Source organism: Mirounga angustirostris, unplaced genomic scaffold, assembly GCF_029215605.1.
Source record: "Mirounga angustirostris isolate CCGP_5_RB_7025 unplaced genomic scaffold, mMirAng1.0.hap1 SCAF_4, whole genome shotgun sequence".
Classification (NCBI taxonomy): domain Eukaryota; kingdom Metazoa; phylum Chordata; class Mammalia; order Carnivora; family Phocidae; genus Mirounga; species Mirounga angustirostris.
In genome coordinates, this window is record NW_026991712.1 from 147750868 (window position 1) to 147769787 (window position 18920).

Genomic DNA, 18920 nt, shown 5'->3' on the forward strand with positions numbered 1-18920 from the left:
GGGTTTGGGTCAGGTTCATCCTGAAGTCAGTTCCAGGGGTAGCCCAGAACTGCCCTGGGTGGCAGGGGGTACTGTGGGGCCGCAGGAGGTGTTCTTAGTTACTGTAGGGTGAGAGCAGGCAGCCTTGCTCAGGAGTGTGCAGTGTGTTGTGCAGACAAGCCCCAAGCAAGCAGAGTTCAGTGCTGCAGTTAAGTACCACGTACAACAAAGTTAATCCCACACCTACGTAAAGACACACGTGATGGCACTTGTGTGGCATGATAATTGGACAGAAATAGAAGATGTGTTGTGTGAAGGACCGTAATTAATCCTGCTTTTGCTCAGCAAACCTTTTCACAGCTTCCTGTCCTCTGCTAGTGTTCTGTTGCCTAAAGTAGAGGTGATGGTTTCTCTTGACACCAATTTCATGTCCATCCTACCCACCCGGACAGAGACATCGATTTTTGGAATCATCCTTCTCTTACTTGCAGTCCTCGTGGTTTAGATGGTGCCATCCCCACACCCAACCTCAGGAGTGAATATGTGACCCAGACATGCCCAATCAGAACACCACATGCACCTGTGCCCCAGTGACTAGTTTAGGAATGGGCATGCAACCCAGTCACAGTCCATGAAACTCAACCCTTAGACTTTGGTTAGATCTGTGGGGAAGAAAGAAATCTCTCTTTCTGCTCGCCTTCATGTGGAGAAAGTGAGGTCAACCCATGTTATCCTAGTTGAGTGGGGGAAAAAAAGCAGAGACCAGGTCCTATTGACATCATTTGATCTCCTGGATCCAGCCATGCCTGAAGCCACCATGAACTTTTATGTTATGAAAGCCAGTAAATTCAATTTTTTGTTTAAGTCAATTTGACTTAGGTTTATGCCACTTACAAGTAAAAATATCTCACAGTAGAGAAATTTAAGGCCAAAGGAAGATAGGTGGGGAATGAGAGGGAACCAATCAGATAGGAGGGCCTGAACTTGGACAGGTACTAGGGAGAGAGAGAAGTGGACAGATTCAAGAAGAACTTAACAGACATCATCAGTGGGACTCCCTGAATGAATGGATTTGTTGGGAGAGGGAGAGAGTGGAGTGAGGATGAGCCTGGGGGCCAGCGTCATGCTATTGTTACAAACAAAACCAAAAGGAGTCCAGCCTTGAAAATTTCCTGGGGGGACAAAACCAGTTTAGTCATACAAGCAAAGCTTCATTTAGTTTATTTCGCAAGGCTAACTTGACCTGGGTCATTTCTTGCCTCTGAAAATCATAAGCAAAACTTGTTTTCCAAGAATGATACGAAGTAACCACTGACCAATTTCCTATCATTTAAGAAAATTCTAATATTATAACCAATTGCTGTGAAGAATAAACAGTCATGGCTTTCTCGCTAAGATAAGCTGTTTTATAACGACATACCCTTGAGCCTCATTCCATGTTTTGGTTTGAGTGCTCCTAGTTTGCAAACTGTCTTTTTTGATGTGTGCACAATAATTCTTTACTAATTACTACTTCAGTGAGTCTTTGGTTTTATGTTGGCTGTTTCTGAAACTTTGACATCATTCACAAGGCAGAGAGTATGAGGAGGCGGGGTCCATGGAAAGTCACCAGCTTCCACTTTGCAATGTGTGGCTCAGGTGCCCGTGGGCAGCCACATGGGCTGCTGGCCGTGGGGATCTGAGTAGGCACTGTGGTAGGTCAGCAGAGGGGAGCATCTGGAATCCTTGAGAGTGGAGACGCTGCCGGGGAGAGGAGACAGGAGTGTATCCTCAGCACTAACCTACGCCTGGTGTGTGATGGGAGCTCAGTGACTACTTGCTAGATGAATGAGTGAAGGACAAAGGAAAAAGCAGCAGGGCTGGTGGACTACAGATATGAATTTGGTCCAACTTCTTACCAAAAAAAAAAAAATCAGATTGGGACATTAGGACACCAGGTTGGCTTGTTCCTTGGGATGGGCACTTTGTCTGGCACCTCCGAGAGGGCCCATCTCCTCCAGTTCCGGGGCCAGATTCCGCCCCCCCACCCTCCTCTCTCCCTTATGCCATCTCCAGTCATAGCCAGAAAGAGCTGGCAAGGAAACAGGCCACTTGCTTTCATTTTCCTTTGCAAGAGCTTGGTCTTCCTTTAACGTCGGTGCCTCTTCGCACGTGGCCCTGGCCCCTCTGTCCTCCTCTCCCCACTCCCCGGCAACTTCTCCCTCTCCAGACACATCCCTTTGCTGACCACCATGGGGCATACTCAGACCCAGACGGCCAGCAGTCCACGGGACAGCTGCCTGGCTGCCCACGGGCACCCAAACCACACATTTGCACGGTGGTTGCTGGTGTCTTTCTGGGTACCCCTCCTCCTCCTCGTACTCTCTGCCTTGGTGAATAGCATGACCCTGGCCCCTGGCTCATCTTCACTCCTCTCTGTCCTCCAACCCCACCAACCACCATTTAATTACTCACCCAGTCCCTTTGATGCTACAGCTAAATTCTGCTGCCCACTTTGCTCTTCCTCAATCCCTCTCTGACTTCAGAGCCTTGAATCTGGCTGGTCGGCCTTCATTCTTTACCCTTCCTCCTCTACCCCCAAGCTCCCCTGGTGATACAACAGGGGGCAGCCAGGAGCCAGCCTCGCCCACACCTGTCCCTGGACCACAGGGTTGTCGCTGTCATCCACCAAAGTTGCCCAGGCTCCAGGCACTGTCCAGCCCAAAGGCAGTTAAGTGAGCTCCTGAACACGGTGGGTATTTGGGGCTCTGGGACGGAAGCTGTAGGTGGAGAACAGGTGGTGGGGCCAACAGTCTCCTTCACACTGCTGGGATTTTTGAAATTATGGTATAATAATACTTTTAAAATATCAATTTCCAAGTGTTTATTTCTAGTATGTAGAAATACAGTTGATTCCCATACATTGGCCTTGTATCCTGCAAACTTGTTAAACTCCCTTATTATTTCTAGTAGCTTTTTTAGGAGGTGTAAGATTTTCTACATAAACGATCATTTTATTTCTTTTTCTTTCCCTATCATACTGGTTAGTACCTCCAGGATAATATTGAACAAAATTGATAGAGAGGTCATCCTTGCCCCGTTCCTGATCTTAGAAGGTATTCCACTTTCTTAAAAATCACTCAGACTTTTAGCATCACGTATGATATCAGCTGAATGTTTTTTGTGGATGCCTTTCATATCAGGTTGAGAACATTTCCGTCTGTCCTTAGCTTGCTGAGAGCATGAGAGGAGACTAGATTTTGTCAAAACATTTTTCTTGGGATGCCTGGGTGGCTCAGTCGGTTGGGCGTCTGCCTTCGGCTCAGGTCATGATCCCAGGGTACTGGGATCGAGTCCCGCATCGGGCTCCCCGCTCCGTGGGGACCCTGCTTCTCCCTCTGCCTCTGCCTCTCTCTCTCTGTCTCTCATGAATAAATAAATAAAATCTTAAAAAAAAAAACAAAACATTTTTCTTGTATTAAGATGATCATATGTTTTTCTTTTTCAGTCTGTTAAGATATTAAACTCTCCTTACATTCCTGGGATCGACTCCACTTAGTCACGATGTTACCATCTTTTTATATATTGTTTGATTGTTAAGAATTTTGCAACCATGGCTGGTGGGGAACATGAATGGTTCCCTGTTGTACGTGAGGGACATTGTGTCCCCTGCTCCCTGTGGGTGACTCTTTCCCTAGACTTGGGTTGTCCCTACACCACATGCCCTGGTCAGTTCTCAGCTGAAGGCACGAGCAAAACATCTCCAGAGCTTTCTCTCTGGGCACCTCTTCTCTGGTGCCAGTGGACCTTAGTGTCGCAGCTCTCTAGACTTTGTCTCCTCAACTCGGGAGGACAGCTCCACCTGGATTCCCCTAACTGTACCACAGCCTGAGCATGCTCTCCAAGCAGGAAGCTGAGGTACCGAAGGCTCACTCCTCGGGGCAGTTCCTCGCTCAGGGATCCAATGTCCTGTGCTATCTGTTGTTCAATGTCTGAAATCCACTGTTTCATATATTCTATCCAGCGTTTGTCTAGTATTTCTCGGATGGACGCAAAGTTCCTCTTTTTATGTGAGAACTGTTTTTAGGTAGTCCGGATTCTCTGTTTTTCTTACTCAGCATTTTAACATAAGCATTTTCATGGGATCATAAACTTTCCACATATGTCACTGTGAGGGATGCAAAATCTCCCATCAAGTAGAAAGAGGTGTGACCCTCCCCACAGCAGGCACTCTGCCTTCCCTCCTCAGACTTCGCCCATCACTCTGACGCACTTCCTAACAGAACACGTTCTGTGCCACGAACTTCAATGAGGTGGTGATTAAGGACTGCCGAAGAAGCGCTTTACAATTTAAAACTATTTTTTTTTCCTGAATGGAGCAGGTGTCTGGAAGTCACAGTTACAGGAATGAAAGGATCACATTATTCACAATTTTCCTGTAATTAAACTCATCCACTTTCTGAATGAGGCCCTGTGCCCAAAATAATAATAACTGGGGCTCCCACTTGGGGACCTCTCACTGCCTCCACACCAGGCAACTTCTTGGGCACCAGAGCTGGGCTGTGGTTTGCTCCAGAGGCTGGTGAACCCCAAGAATGCCTCTCCAGGAGCCCAGAGCAGGCCAAGGCCTGTTGTCAGCCGAACTCTAACTCCAGCTTTGTTCCCTCTGGTGCTGGTGGAGACCTGGGGGAGAAGACAAAGAGAGCACATTATGAGGGGGTTGATAAGATAAACTTAGCAGCAAGGCAATGCTTAATTACTACCATTTATTAAGACTCAGTGCTCCGTATTTTAATCCTCACAAAAAGCCTGTGAGGGACAGATTGGGAAATTACAGCTCAGAGAAGTGAACTAACTTGCTCAAGGTCACACAGCTGAGTTGGTGGTGTTCCTGGACGGTTTAACTCCAAAATCATTTCTTTGAACCACTATGATTTGTTTAGCTAATAGAAGCCTCCCCACACCCCTGAATTCCCATCCACCCTTCTCCCCCACAAGAAGTCCAGGGGAACTTAAATGACTGGGATGGCCTGAGAAGTACTGAGCCCCAAGAAATACTGACTGTGAGTGGCCTGAGTAGGTCCTCTGCCCTGTGCAGGTCTCTCCTGCCCCTATGCCCACAACCTGCCCCCAAGCTCCAGAGCTCTTCTCCTCCCCTGAGCTCTAAAAGAACCAGAAGATTCTTTAGTGAAGTCTGTCAACTGTCAGTTGACAATTGTCCCAGTGTAGTGTAGTCTCTTTTGGAATTCTCTGGGTATCAGTCTTCCAACTTTACTGATGAGGAAACAAAGCCCGGTGGATAAGGGATAATTTGTCCAAAGAAAGTTAAAGGAAACAAAACAAAGTTTGAACGGAGGCCTGCTGAGGATCCTGTCATACCCTGCTGAAAGATGACCCACCGGTGGCCAAACTGTATTTATCGAGAGCCTTCACGTCCCTCATCTCCTATGTGAACCTATACATACTTACTGAGTGGAAAACAGAAGGCGCTCTGTCTCTCCTGGGGGGAGGAGGCATGTGGAGGATCAGACAGATCACAGATATTACACTCTTAATCCAAGGCCGGCCTGACCACACAAATTGATTCTGAGGCTTCCTCTAAACCACTCTGTGGATTAATTATACCACGTACCCTTCAGGGTACTTGGTTAAGGACAACAAAAATGGACTTGAGCAACTTGAGCAGGAGAGGGGTTTGCTGGAAGGATATTCCACAGTAACAGCTAACCTCACTGAGCCCTTGCCGGGTCCAGGCACGAGCCAAATGCTTGACCCATGTAAACTCATTTTATAGATGAGGAAATCAAAGCATGGTGCGGTGAAGCAAGTTGCCCAAGATCAACAGCTAGTACTCGGAAGAGCCAGCATTCCATCTGGCTGGCTAGTTCTGGAGCCCAAACTCTTCATAGCCACGGGGGGCTTTCTCGCTATTATCTCTGATGGTCTTCCTGCTTTGTGTCCCTCCTTCAGGAGCCAAGGTCCCAGCAGAGTTTTGAGCTAAGTCCATGTCCCACCTTTCAGGGAGAGGAGAGGAGACCATCTGTTCTGCTGGGTTTCCAAAGTGGGAAGCATGGCCCTACATCTCGACTGTCTTGAGATTTCCCCCACATGTGGAAGGTGTTTCAGATACTGGCTAATCCCCAAAGGTCAATGGCATTCTACAAGACTGAGAGGACTCCTAATGAAGACTGTCCGTTATGTGCAGCCCGCAAAACCTTAGGCCCCCAGGTGGGGAGATAAGCACACAGACTCTGGTCTCCTTAGCAAATAGGGTTGTTCCTGGGTTTTGGGGTAGAGTGGGTAACTTGGAGCACGGGCTGGTGGTCCTTGGTGGGGACAGTAGGGCTGGGTCCCCTCGATGCCCAGGCTGGAAGCCATGGTTCTCAGGACGGTGTCAGCATCCCTCCCCCCGTTTTCCTGAGAAACGGCAGCGGCTGCCTCCCCATCCCTGGAGTCACATCCAAGGAGAGCAGAGCTGCTATCTTTGTTTGGTATTTTTCAATGTCAGCAGCAGAGAAGCAAAATCAGCCCAAAGGGCTGTTTAATTGCAATATAAAAAAATCATGCTTTTTCAAGGGAAAAAAGGAGAGTCCCCACCCCTTCGGTTTCCAGCGCAGTACCATCTCTGCTGATTCGGCCTCATTCAAATCCAAACAAGCGCATTCATCATTGCAAAAAGTGCCATTCAAGCGAACGCTCTCCACAGGCCTGTGTTTCGCCTCAAATGTTCCCAAGCCCAATTAGGCCTCCTGCAAGCTCCTGGACCCCAGCAGAGCAGTGTGGAGGGAGAGGCTATGGCAGCTCCCTGGAAAAGGCTGGCTGGCTGCCTGGTTCCCTGCCGGGGCAGAGGGAAAGTCAGCAGGAGCTCTGGACTGAGTCAGAGGTCTTGGCCCAAATGTCAGCCCCGACCCAGGACACGTCCCTTCCCCTTTCCAGGGCTTGGTTCCCTATCTGGAAGATCAGAAGTCAGGCTGGGTCAGGAGCAGCGAGTATGCAAACCTTGCACCCCCATTTCCCCCTCTCCTGCCTAGACCCACATCTCTAACTGCTCAAGGGTTTCTATCCTGAGCCCAGATTTGGTCTCCGAATCCTTCTCAGCACAGCACTTCAGGCAACTAGCACTTATGATGTGCATTGCCACCGCCGGGCTAGGAGAGGCTCCTGGGTGTCTTCCCGGTCATGCACTTGAACTTTGCAAGCAGTAGTAACAGGCACCAGACCCTCGCTATGTGCTCCCTGGGGGCAGTCTATGTGAATACTTATTTAACCCACTGGGCTACCTCATGACTATTACCGATGGCCCCACCTCATGGAGGAGGCCCAGACGGGGGTAAGAACTTGTCCAAGTTTACACTGCTGGTAACCAGAGGAGTCAGACTCAGGTCATCTGGTTAAGACTCTGAGCCCTAACCCTTTAGACGCGGTAGGTCAGTCAACAAAGAGCCAGCCTTTGAATAGAAGCGGGGCCACCCCCGGGTCATCTTGATGGCCCCAGCATTCTGCACTCAATAAATGTTCGTCCAATCAGCAGGTGAATGAATGAATGAAGTGAAAACTCAAAACTACAGGGGACAACACAATAATAACGACAATAAACGGCTGCCAGTTAGTAAGTGCTTACTGTTTGCCAGATGGACCCAAGGCCCCCAACTCAGAGGAGCTCACTGAATATTTGTTGAAAAATGATAGTAATACTTGTCTCGTCCAATATCCCCACACCCCTTTGAGATAAGAACCACACGGCCCCGTTTTATCCAGGGGAGAATGTTCCCCCTGGTTAGTTTCCTGTGTTGGCAAAGAGCAGAGGGGGGCTCTGTGCCCAGGTCTGACTCTCAGTCCTGCCCCTTCTGGACTCTACCTCGGTGCTAGGGGAGGACCAGGGAAGAGGGCAGTTGGATAACTTGGAGCCGGGTGTGTCCTTGTTAACCAGCCTGGGGAACCACCCCCCCACAAGTCACTGAGAAAAGGCCAGTTAGGAGACCAGCCTGGGGCGGCCTCCCGGTTTCTTCCATCCGCATCTGGTCCTGCTCTGCCTGGTCGCTCTGTGACGAGAGGGCTGGCCCAGTGGGGGCGGTGGGGGGGGGCAGGGGGCGGTGGGGGGCACAGGGGGGTGGATGCGCTCCGTACCCTGCACCTCCCCTCCTGCCTCACCAGCAAGAGCCAGCTGCCAGGGAAGGGAACACCCTGGCCACACTCAGGCAGCGCCTTTTCAGTCCTTTTGACTGTGACCCACAGAAAGAAGTTTGCTTTACATAAACACTCTGAAACCATAGTCCTGCATAACAGCATTTACCCTTTCTCATTGCCAAGTATTGGGATGGTTTCTATTCTGTTCTATCCAAAGACACCGCCAGTGGTGACACACAAAGTGGATTTCATGGCCCATTGGTGGGTTGTGTGATTTGAAAAACACTGTGAGGTCATACTTTGATTAACAGCTAATATTAATTGAGCGCTCGCTACCACTGTGCAGCTAGGAACCCAGGTGACTCCTACAACAGCCCTGTTGGTAGGTCATTCTGATCTCTCTTTTTCAGATGAGGGAACGGAGACCCAGAGAGCTTCCATGACTTAGCTGAGCATCCCCGATATACCTGTCAACAACGGCCACAGGACTAGCAACCTGGACATCTCCATGCTGCAGAATAATAAGCACTTATTTGCCCTCACCAGTCCCTGGGGGGTGGCTGCCGCGGCCCTGCCCCACATGTCTCATCCTCAGCCTGCGACGTCAGGCCAGCCGGGACACGTCCTCTTCCAAGCCGCGGCAGGGGCACGCAAGCCCCATGGCAAAGCACACTTCAAGCTCCCGCCTGCATCGCATCTGCCAACTCCCGAGTCATGGGGATGCACTGATGCGCTTTCAATTAAGGCTTTGGGCTCTTCAGAAGAAAAGAGACAGACCCATGCATATCAGCACGGCAGTAATACACGTTCCACCCAGACTGCTTTTGGGGTGCAGAGGCAAATAAAATGGAAGGAAGGGAGGGAGGGAGGGTGGGGGGAAGGGAGGGAGAATCCAGAGGGTGGACATGTGAGCAAATGGCCTCACATCTCTGAGCTGAAATTTCTTCACCTTTAAAATGATGACACAGATGAGTATATTTTAACATGCTGTGGAGGGACAAAATTAGGTTATGGCACAGCATGGAAAGTAGAATCTCATTTTCACAGCTTTGTATTCATATTTAATTAGTATATGCGTGTGCATGTGTATTGGGGTGCATCTACGTCTGAAAAAGGTTCACCTAAATCTTACCAGTGGTTTTCTTGCAGTGGTGAGATTTGCAGTGATTTTTTATTTTTTCTGTTCACTTTATCTACATAAATATTTTTACCAGGAGAATGTATTACATACGTCATCAGAGAAAGTAATGAGGGCAATTACATTTTGCTAAACAAAACCCAAGCCACCAGTGCTTCTGTCCCATCCCCAGTGCCCTCTGATGGAGGTAGCCCACCTGCTTGGTGTCCCTCTTTTGGAGCCTAGGCCTGCTTATCTCCCAGAGAGGGTGCAGACCCACACACACTCCCTCCACATTCTGGCCTTGTGCCCTTGTTCTTCCTGCTCACTGCCCTGAACACTCTGGACATCTTATCTGGCACATTTCATTTCCCTTCCCTGTTCCCATGATCTTTAGCAACACGGAGTTAATGTCCACTAATACTCTTCGAGGTTGGAATTCATTCGTTCATTCATCGTTCATTCATTCATTCATTTTTCCATATATTCACTCATGTATCCATCTACTCATCAAACATTCACTGGTGCCCACTCTGTACTAAGCTCTGTACTGGATTCCAGGAGCCAGCCCTCAGAATTCCCAGTCCAGCATGTGACAGGCACCAGCTCATAATAACATGCACAAAATGCCACAAGAGCACAGAGGAACACTTTGGTTCTCCTGCTCTAATCCTCAAGCTTACAAATAGAGAAATATTATCACCTTCCTCCGACAGAGAGGCATGACAGCGGCCCCAGTGTCAGAGCTGGCAGCCCCTTCGAGGCATCTGTGAAGGATTGTAGATACGCGGCCAGTGTAGCGTCTCTTCTCCCAGCCCATGATCGTGGCAGACATTCCTGATCAAACAGGCTTTCCCCATGAACTTGGGGCACCTTTGAGTCAATGTCTGCACTCTGTTCCAGGCAGCCATACCAGGCAACTGGAGTTGGCCTGTGGGTTATCAAGTCCAATTCTGGGTTGGGGAATAAAGACTCAGGCTCAGGGGCACTGAAGGTCATTTGACAGTTAATCTCCTGACTCCTTGCCTTAGGGACAGAAAGCACGGACCGCAGAAGGATTGTGCTCGGATATACCGCATGCTGTTCCAAACCGCCTCCCTACACGGATAGATGAACTCTCAGCTTTCTCCATTCCCTGCCCCAGGGCAGGCAGGGAGGAGAGATGATCCCTGACTGTAGAAATCCAGGAGGCGTGGCAGGATGGCTTTTTGGCAGGCTTGTAAATTGCCAAGTGGATTAGGAAGGATAAATAAGCCGGAAGACACCAGGCCCACACACAGTAATAGGCCCAGCTTGGACGTATTTCATTTCTGATCACACCAGAATGGAGCAAGAATTATGGACAAAGTGTATAAACCTAAGTATCCGTGCTTGATAATTTACTCTCCTCACTGTCATTTTTAATGCGCCATGTCTGCTCTTTCCAACCCAGAAAACACTAAACCCAGCCTCTTGAAGAACCTCTTCACACTACAATATGCCAAGAGTCTTTCTCAAGATTTGTCATGGTTCCCATGGGAGCTTCCCCACCCTGTGACCCTGCTGTGGGTACTAAACATGAGAATGAGTCTGCAGAGGGGGCACGTGACATATGGTCTGTATGTTAACATCAAGCACACACACGTGCCCATATCCACACTCCTTTCTCCAAAGCCCCACCACATTTTAGGCATAAGAATGAGTTGGGAGCATAGGCTTTGGGGTCACATGGACTTGAACTGGAATACTAACCCCAACACCTACAAATGGTGGGAGTTTGGAGGAGGCATTTAATCTCTCTCACCCTCAGTGTCCTTATTTGTAAATGGACTAATGACATCTACCTCGTGGGGTTGTTGTGTCCATGCTGAGAACATGATCTGACACTTAACAAAGTTCATGGTACGCAGTGAAGACTTTAAGCATGACAGTTATGATCATGGTTATTGTCCAGACACAGGATGATGGACCTGCCCCTTGGGGCCTGCTGAGATGCTTCTAGGCTGAGGTTCACAGAGCCCATGACTGGACACAGAATTGACTCGGAATATATTGGATGGATGGATGGTCTGATGGGTGGATGGATGGATGGTTGTATGGATGGATGGATGGATAGATGGATGGATGGATGGATGGATAGATGGATGGATGGATGGATGGATGGATGGATGGATGGATGGATGGATGGATGTTTGGATAGATGGATGGATGGATGGATGGATGGTTGGATGGTTGGATGGATGGATGGATGGATGGATGGATGGATGGATGGATGGATGGATGAATGGTTGGATGGATGGATGGCTGGATGGATGGATGGGTAGATAGGTAGATGAATGGACAGGTAAAGGACTAGGTGGAAGGATGTCTGACTAGGTTCTATTTGGGGCAAGAAAACATCAAAGCAGGGATTTGAGAAGGCTCAAGTGTGCTCTTTCTGACATCAATCTCAAAGGTGACGTTTCCTGCTTCCCTCAGTAACCCATCACTCACCCACCATTAGAGAATTCCCTAAACTCTTCCCAAACTCATCAGCAGGACTACACAGATTCAGGCACATCTCTCACTTTGTTTTGCCTCATCCAGTCCCAAATCCTTACCTTAGCATTCAGGCCCACTGCAGCCAGGCCTGTCCACCCACCCCCTGAGCTGGGCACAGCAGGGGGCTCCACGGAGGGCAGGGATGGCTCTGGGAGGTGCCAGGAGCCCTGCTTTGCAGTTTGACTGAGGCATATAAGGGAGGCTCCTGCTAGCAAGTGTGAGTAGGGTGAGGTTCTGGGCCCCTTCAAATCTGCAGAGCTGTTCGGGGTCTCATCTCAGCTGGGCCCGTGGGCACCATTCCTTCCCAGCTTTAATCAAAGGCTGCAAGTCCCCCTGCTTGGCAGTCCACCATCTCAGCAAGATGCCCAAGGCGGCGCAGGGCGGGCCTTCCTTGTAACTCCTGCGGTCACTTGACACACAGTAAATTGCTTTTCATGAACTCAGGCAGGAGGCAGTCCACGGGGAGCCAATGTCTTGTGACGAGTGACGTTCGGGAGGTGCAGTCTTTATTCCAAGCAGGCAGGGCTGGGGCTGCCTGGCACAGCGAGCCTGCGGCAGCTGCAGCCTGCTGTCCCCCAGCCCTGGCCCGGGGCCGACTAAGTCAGCCCGGGGGCCTCCATGAGGGAGCGTGAACAAAGACACAGGTGGAGGTGGTGGGCGAGGTGCCCTGAAGGGACCCGTGCTAGCTGCCTGCTGCGAGTTCTGAGCTTTGGTTTCCCTCTCTTTAAAACGAGTGCAGGGGGGGCTCAGACTTTAAGTGTCTGCCTTCTGCTCAGGTCATGATCCCGGAGTCCTGGGATCGAGCCCCGCATCGGGCTCCCTGCTCAGCGGGAAGCCTGCTTCTCCCTCTCCCACTCCCCCTGCTTGTGTTCCCTCTCTGACTTTGTCTCTTTCTGTCAAATAAATAAAATCTTTAAAAAATAATAAAATAAATAAATAAATAAAACGAGTGCAGGGGCCTCTCCCATTTCACTGCATAATTCCAAGGAGGATTGTGCAAGCGGAAGTCATCCTAGTTAACACGGCATCCTAGTTAACAAAGGCCCTTTCCTTGCCAGGAATCCCATTCAGTGAATAGTCTCCCCTCACCTGCAAACGGCTGCCTAGGATTCCACCATGAGCCTCAGGCTCCCCAAGCCTCCATTGCCCCCTCCTGCCCCTTCCCAGAGGCAGCACTTTCCACACACTGGGAGAGAAGGCTGGGGAGGAGAAGCAGCCGAGGCCGCAGCTGGTGGCTCCCCAGCTGGCCACCTTTCATCCTGGCTGTGGGCAGGTTCAGTGAGGAGCAGCGGGGGAGCTGGGGGCCTCCCTCCGGTGCGGGGGGGAAGGGCCAGGACAGGGGGTCCAGGATGCTGCAAAGGAAGCTGGCTCTTCTACCCTCTGGAGGATGACAAGGGAGGGAAAGTTCTCCCTCAAGTGCCAGCCATTCCCAGATATGTGCAGGGTGTGTCACAAAGTGTCATGTGATGCTCCCAACAACCAGTCCTAGGTAGATATGGATTAGTATCCCCATTTTACAGGGGCAGAAACTGAGACCCAGAGAGGGCAGGGAGAATGTCCCAGCCACAGGCTGGGAGGTGGCCACGCCAGTATTTAGATCTGCTCTGTCTGAGGTGGGGGTGGGTCTTGGAAACGTGAAGGGGCAGGTGGGGATGAGAATGGAAGGCAGGTGGATAGCGAAGGGCCGAATGTGGAGGGTGCAGGTTAAGCCATGAGTTGAGAGCAGAAGATGGGATTAGGCCTCACCCACAGCACTGTGTTCTCCGGACTTCTCCAGTCTGGCCTCCAAGGGGCCCCTAGTCCAGGGCAGGAGAGGCCTTTACCTAGGCACTGTCTCCAGGAAGCCTGGGGGGCCACAGGGAGGGGGAAGAGGTGGGGACAAGAACAGTAGAGGGGGTTTACTTCCTTCCAGTACACCCAAGGCAGGTCCCCCCCCCCCCCCCCGCCTCCTGTCCCCAGAGCTGTGAGGGCACAGGCAGAGGGACTGGTGGGCAGGAATGTTGTAGTGGGAAGTTCTTCCCGGGTGGAAGTTGTATTAGAGGGACTCTGGCCTTCTAGAACAGTCTTGGCCTCACACTTGCTGGAACAGAGGACGCCTACCTAGGGGGAAGGGGTCCCCTGGGAGTCCTACAGTGATCCAGCACAGAACTGTTTCATCCTGGTGGCCGGCAGCCCCCTCCACATCTCCTCAGGCTGGGGAGCCCCCCAGATCCACATGCACCCGGGACCAGTCCTTCCCTGACTCCTCTACCCCGGGAGACTCGCACATCAAACGCTTCTCTCTCTCTTCTCTCTCATCTCCTTCCTCTTCTCCTCATCCTATCTGCAGGCTTTTCCTTCCAGTGGCCCAGGCTAGACACACTGGGATCATCCTGGAAGACTCTGTCCTTCCCATTCACATCCGGTTGGTCAGATCTGTGGCTTCTTCAGATCCCAGTATTCCTCCCCACTCTTGAGCCCCCACCACCTGGGCCTGGAGACTCACAGTAGCTGCCCACTGGTCTCTCGGCTTCTCCCCTGGCCCCTGCAGTCTCTTCTCAGATTAGTGGCAAGAATGAGCCTGATTCACATCAGATCACAGCCCCCCCACCCCCACCCCCTGCCCCGGGCTCAGAACACTGAAGGGCTCCTAGCTCATTCGAGCAAAAACCAAGATCCTTACTGTGGCGCCTAGGCCCCACCTGACCCGGCCCTGTCCCCTCGCTGGTTCCCCCTTGCCTGCCCCTTGCTCATTCTGCTCCCACCTCACTGGCCTCCTGTCTGTTCCTGGTCCTCTCAGGCACACCCCCCATCAGGTCTTCACCCTGGCTCTTCCCTCCGCCTGGAACACCCAGCACCCTCTTCGATACTGCAACCTGCCCGCCCAATCTCCTTCACCTGCTCTTCTTTTCCTCTTAGCACCTTCTAACAGCTACATCATTTACTTACTGTGTCTATTCTGCATGGTTCTCCTGCTCAGGTAAGGCAGAGGCAAGGGTTTTTGTCTTATTCATTCATCTCGAAGCCTAGAACAGGGCTTAGCACATTGTAGGCTCTCAATAAATATTTACTGAATAAATAAAAGTCATTAGAAATGTTCTCACTGTAATCCACCATGTTATAAAAAGTATGAAAAACAGAAAAGAAAGAAGAAAATTAAAATTACTCATGGTTTTACCACTTAAACACAGCTTTATCATTAATGTTTTGGGATAGTGTCTTCTAGTCCCTTTTGTTAAAATTTTTATGGCAAGACCCATGAACTGCTTGTCTCCTACAGACACTATCCTAGACCATTTCCAGAGATCATCGTTTTTCTTTTTTTAAACGATTTTATTTATTTATTTCACAGAGAGTGAGAGGGAGTGGGCGACCACACAAGCAGGGGGAGCGGGAGAGGAAGAGGGAGAAGCAGGCCTCCCGCTGAGCAGAGAGCCGGACATGGGGCTCGATCCCAGGACCCCGAGATCATGACCTGAGCCGAAGGCAGACACTTAATCAACTGAGCCACCCAGGTGCCCCAAGATCATCTTATTCTTTTTCACAACAGACCATGTGATAGGTATTACTCCTATTTTTCAGAGGAGGAAACAGAGGCCTGCAGGGATGAAGAAATCTGCCCAACTTTAAACGTTATCTTAACAATTGTGTTAGTACTGGATGCAGCATTTTTTTCTGTCCTTTTCACTTAGCAATATCATGATCATGTCCCCTGTCATTAACACTATTTGTAAACCTAATTATTAATGGCTACAGAATATTCTTCCCAGAAGACATGCTATTATTTCCCTAACTAATCCTTCACTGTTTAGAATGTTGGCTATTTCTAATATTTTATTACTTTAAATAAATAAACATTAAGATTTTCCCACATTTTGTTATTGTTGTTGTTGTTACTTCCTTCATCTAGATTTCAAGAGAGGAAAACCCAGGGGTCAAGTCGTACAAACTTTATTTATTTATTTATTTATTTGACAGAGAGAGAGATAGCGAGAGCAGGAACACAAGCAGGGGGAGTGGGAGAGGGAGAAGCAGGCTTCCCGCTGAGCAAGGAGCCCGATGCGGGGCTCGATCCCAGGACCCTGGAATCATGACCCAAGCCAAAGGCAGACGCTTAACGACTGAGCCACCCAGGTGCCCTAAGTCGTACAAACTTTTAAAGAGTCTCTGGATGCCTGTTACTGAATGCTGTGTTGACATCTGTGATGGAAAGATTCCGAGTGTGTGAGTTTCGGGGGGGGGGGTCATCTCAGATGTTTTACTGTGGTGTCTTTGTCCCGGGCACGGGCCAGAACACTCACGTTTCTCCGGGTGAAGACCTTGTTCATTATTGAAGCCCAGCCCTCAGCACGGCTACAGCCAAGGCCTCCGACCAGCCACATTAATACTGCAGGCAGGGCTCCTGAGGACCTAAATATTTGATGGGAGAGTGTGCTGGGCTGTTAGTGAGCCACACTTGGAGCAAATGAGACCCTCCTCCCCTCCTGCAGTACCCAAAGCGGTGTGAGGCCTGGCCACCATCGGCCAGCGCGGCCAGCTACCGGTGGAAAGCTACTGGCCGTGCGACAGGCGGGTTACCAGTGATGACACATCTCGCAGCAGCCTCAGCATTCGCTCTGATTTCCCAGCTGACGGCCGGCAGCAGGATCCTGCTGTCCGGTGGGAGGGAAAGGCAGGGTCCGCGATGCCCAGCCAAAGCTCTGGAGCCCAGCAATCCCCATGAGTGGTCGTCTGTGACTACATGGCTTGTCCTCGGAAAATGGGAATGTTCATTCAGTTCAGTCACTCACCACTTATTAAGCACCTACTGAGTACCAGGGTCCATGCTCTGCACTTTGAAGTGATTATTTTAATGGCTCTTAGAAGGGTGCCTAGCACACAGTGTTTTAAAAGGGTTAGCTATTGGGCGCCTGGGTGGCTCAGATGGTTAAGCGTCTGCCTTCGGCTCAGGTCCCTGCTCCTTGGGAGCCTGTTTCTCCCTCTGCTTCTCTCTCTCTCTCTCTGTCTCTCGTGAATAAATAAATAAAATCTTTTAAAAAATAAATAAATAAATAAATAAAAGGGTTAGCTATTATAATAATAACAACAAACACTATTATTTATTTGTTACTCATATTTATTATATTTATTATCTCAATTCTATGAGGGAGGCATGATCATTATTCCTATTGTACAGATGAGGAAACAGAGGCTCAGGGACTTAGCTAAGGAGCCAGGAAGCTGACCAGAGACCTTGACCATTCATTCTAGATCTAGAACTGGACATGAATGCCATGGTCCTGGCTCCAGCCTCACGACCCCAGCACCTGCTCCTTGCCCAGCCTTGGCCATAGGGAGAGAGAGACAGACAAACTCCTGGGGCCGGTGGACCTGCCTCACATGATAGGCATGGTCCTGAGAGAAGCCCCTGTTTTCCCAGAGAAGGACCCACACCTCAGGCTGGCATCTAACTTCTCACCCATTATGGAGCTCCAAGGCCTGGGTGCCAAGGGCCTGGAAGGCAAGAGTGAGTGGTGGGGATGACTGGGGTGCGATATAGTACAGAGGTTGGTGGTGGAGGAGGCCCAAGTCAGAGAGCTGGTCCTCAGGGACACATTTGGCCATGTGACACTAATACAGGGCTGGCACCTCGGGATGAGGCCACCTGGAACAGCCTTGTCCTGGGTCGCAGTGAAGAGTGAAGATCTGCCCTACACAGTGGCCAAGGGGAGAGGCCAGGACTCACTGTCCGTCTAAGGGTCACCACCTCATCACCCTGGGCAGCCTCCAGACAGATGTGTCCCGCTCCCCACGCTCTCCAGCTCTCTCTGTGACACCGCATGCCCCCTCATGTCCCAAGAATACCAAGCGGTACCACCATGAACACAGCGGTGTTCATCATGCTGGGGGTAACAATAATGCTATATCCCTACAACTCCTCTCACACACACAATCGCTGACTCTCCTTCCTTCCTTCCTTCATCAGACATGCTAAGAGTTAGCAGAATGTCTCTTCTCTCCTCTACCTTAAATCCGGGAATGACTTCCTTCACACTTAGAACAGAAATCAAACTCCTTCCCTGGCCTACAAGGCCCTGCATAATCTGAGCTGGCCTGGTGTTCTGATGTCTTTGCGTTCCTCCATGAGCATTAGCCGCTGCCTTTGTCTGAAACTCCCCACCTCCTCAGTGGTTTCTCAGCCTCAGTCCAGCGCCCCCTCCCTGCCCCACCCCCTTCACTCTACCCCAGCACCCTGTTTTCATTTCTCAATAAATCCTTTTTCAGTAATTTCCTTGTTTGGTGTCTGCTCGGATTCTCAAAGTCCCAGGAGCACCGGGCCTTGTCTTGTTCCCTGCAGGACCCTGAGTGTGCATGCTGCGGGCTGGCGCTGCGGAAAGAAAGGAGGAGAGGAAGGGAGGATGCCAGACCAAGCAGGTTCTCTGTGAGCCGGCCCTGGGGGTACAGCAGAGACCGGGTGGCAGGAGAGGGAAGGACGCTGCATGCACCCATTGTGCCCCGGCCAAGGGAGGAATGGGGCAGGTGTGACTTGGCGCATTCTGCAGGTGAGCCTCAGAAGGGCCGCACAGGCCCTGGCTCCCCCTCCCCCAGCATTCTGGGGCGCTGGCCTCCACCGCCAGGTGCTCAGGTACTTGGTGGATAGTCGGAGGAGCGGGCCTGCCCTGCTTGTCATTCCAGCCGCGGCTTCCTTCACTCGCGCGCTTCCCACCGCGCCAGGAGTGGGTTTGTGATAACGTCCAAATAAATTATTTAAGCGACTTTCCGCGAGGCGGGGATGAAACTCCAGGCTGATAACCGGGTGGGGGCTGGAGGGGAGATTCAGGGCTCCCGCGCTGGCCGTGACCATGCGTCCCACGCCCCCTGCAGGTGGTTCGGGCAGCTCCCCGGCATCCGTGCGTTAATTAAACCCAGGCGGGCAGGGGGGCGGGGGTGGGGGGGCGGGCATGGTGTTGGTCCCCGTTCTTGGGCTCAAGAACCACCGGCCAGACACCGTGCAGGGAGAACATACAGGGGTCACAGGCTGAGTGAACTGGCGGGAGCCCCCCAGAAGCCCCCCAAACGGGAAAAGATTCCTGATACAGGCAGGACTGGCCTGGGTCCAGAAGACTTGGAGTGGAGAGCCCCTGGGAGAGTGGAGTGCCGGAAGGGGTGGAGAGTGGAGGACCTCCAACAAGGAGGTGGTTGTTGCTAGAGGAAACACCTCTGAATTAGGGGCAGAAAG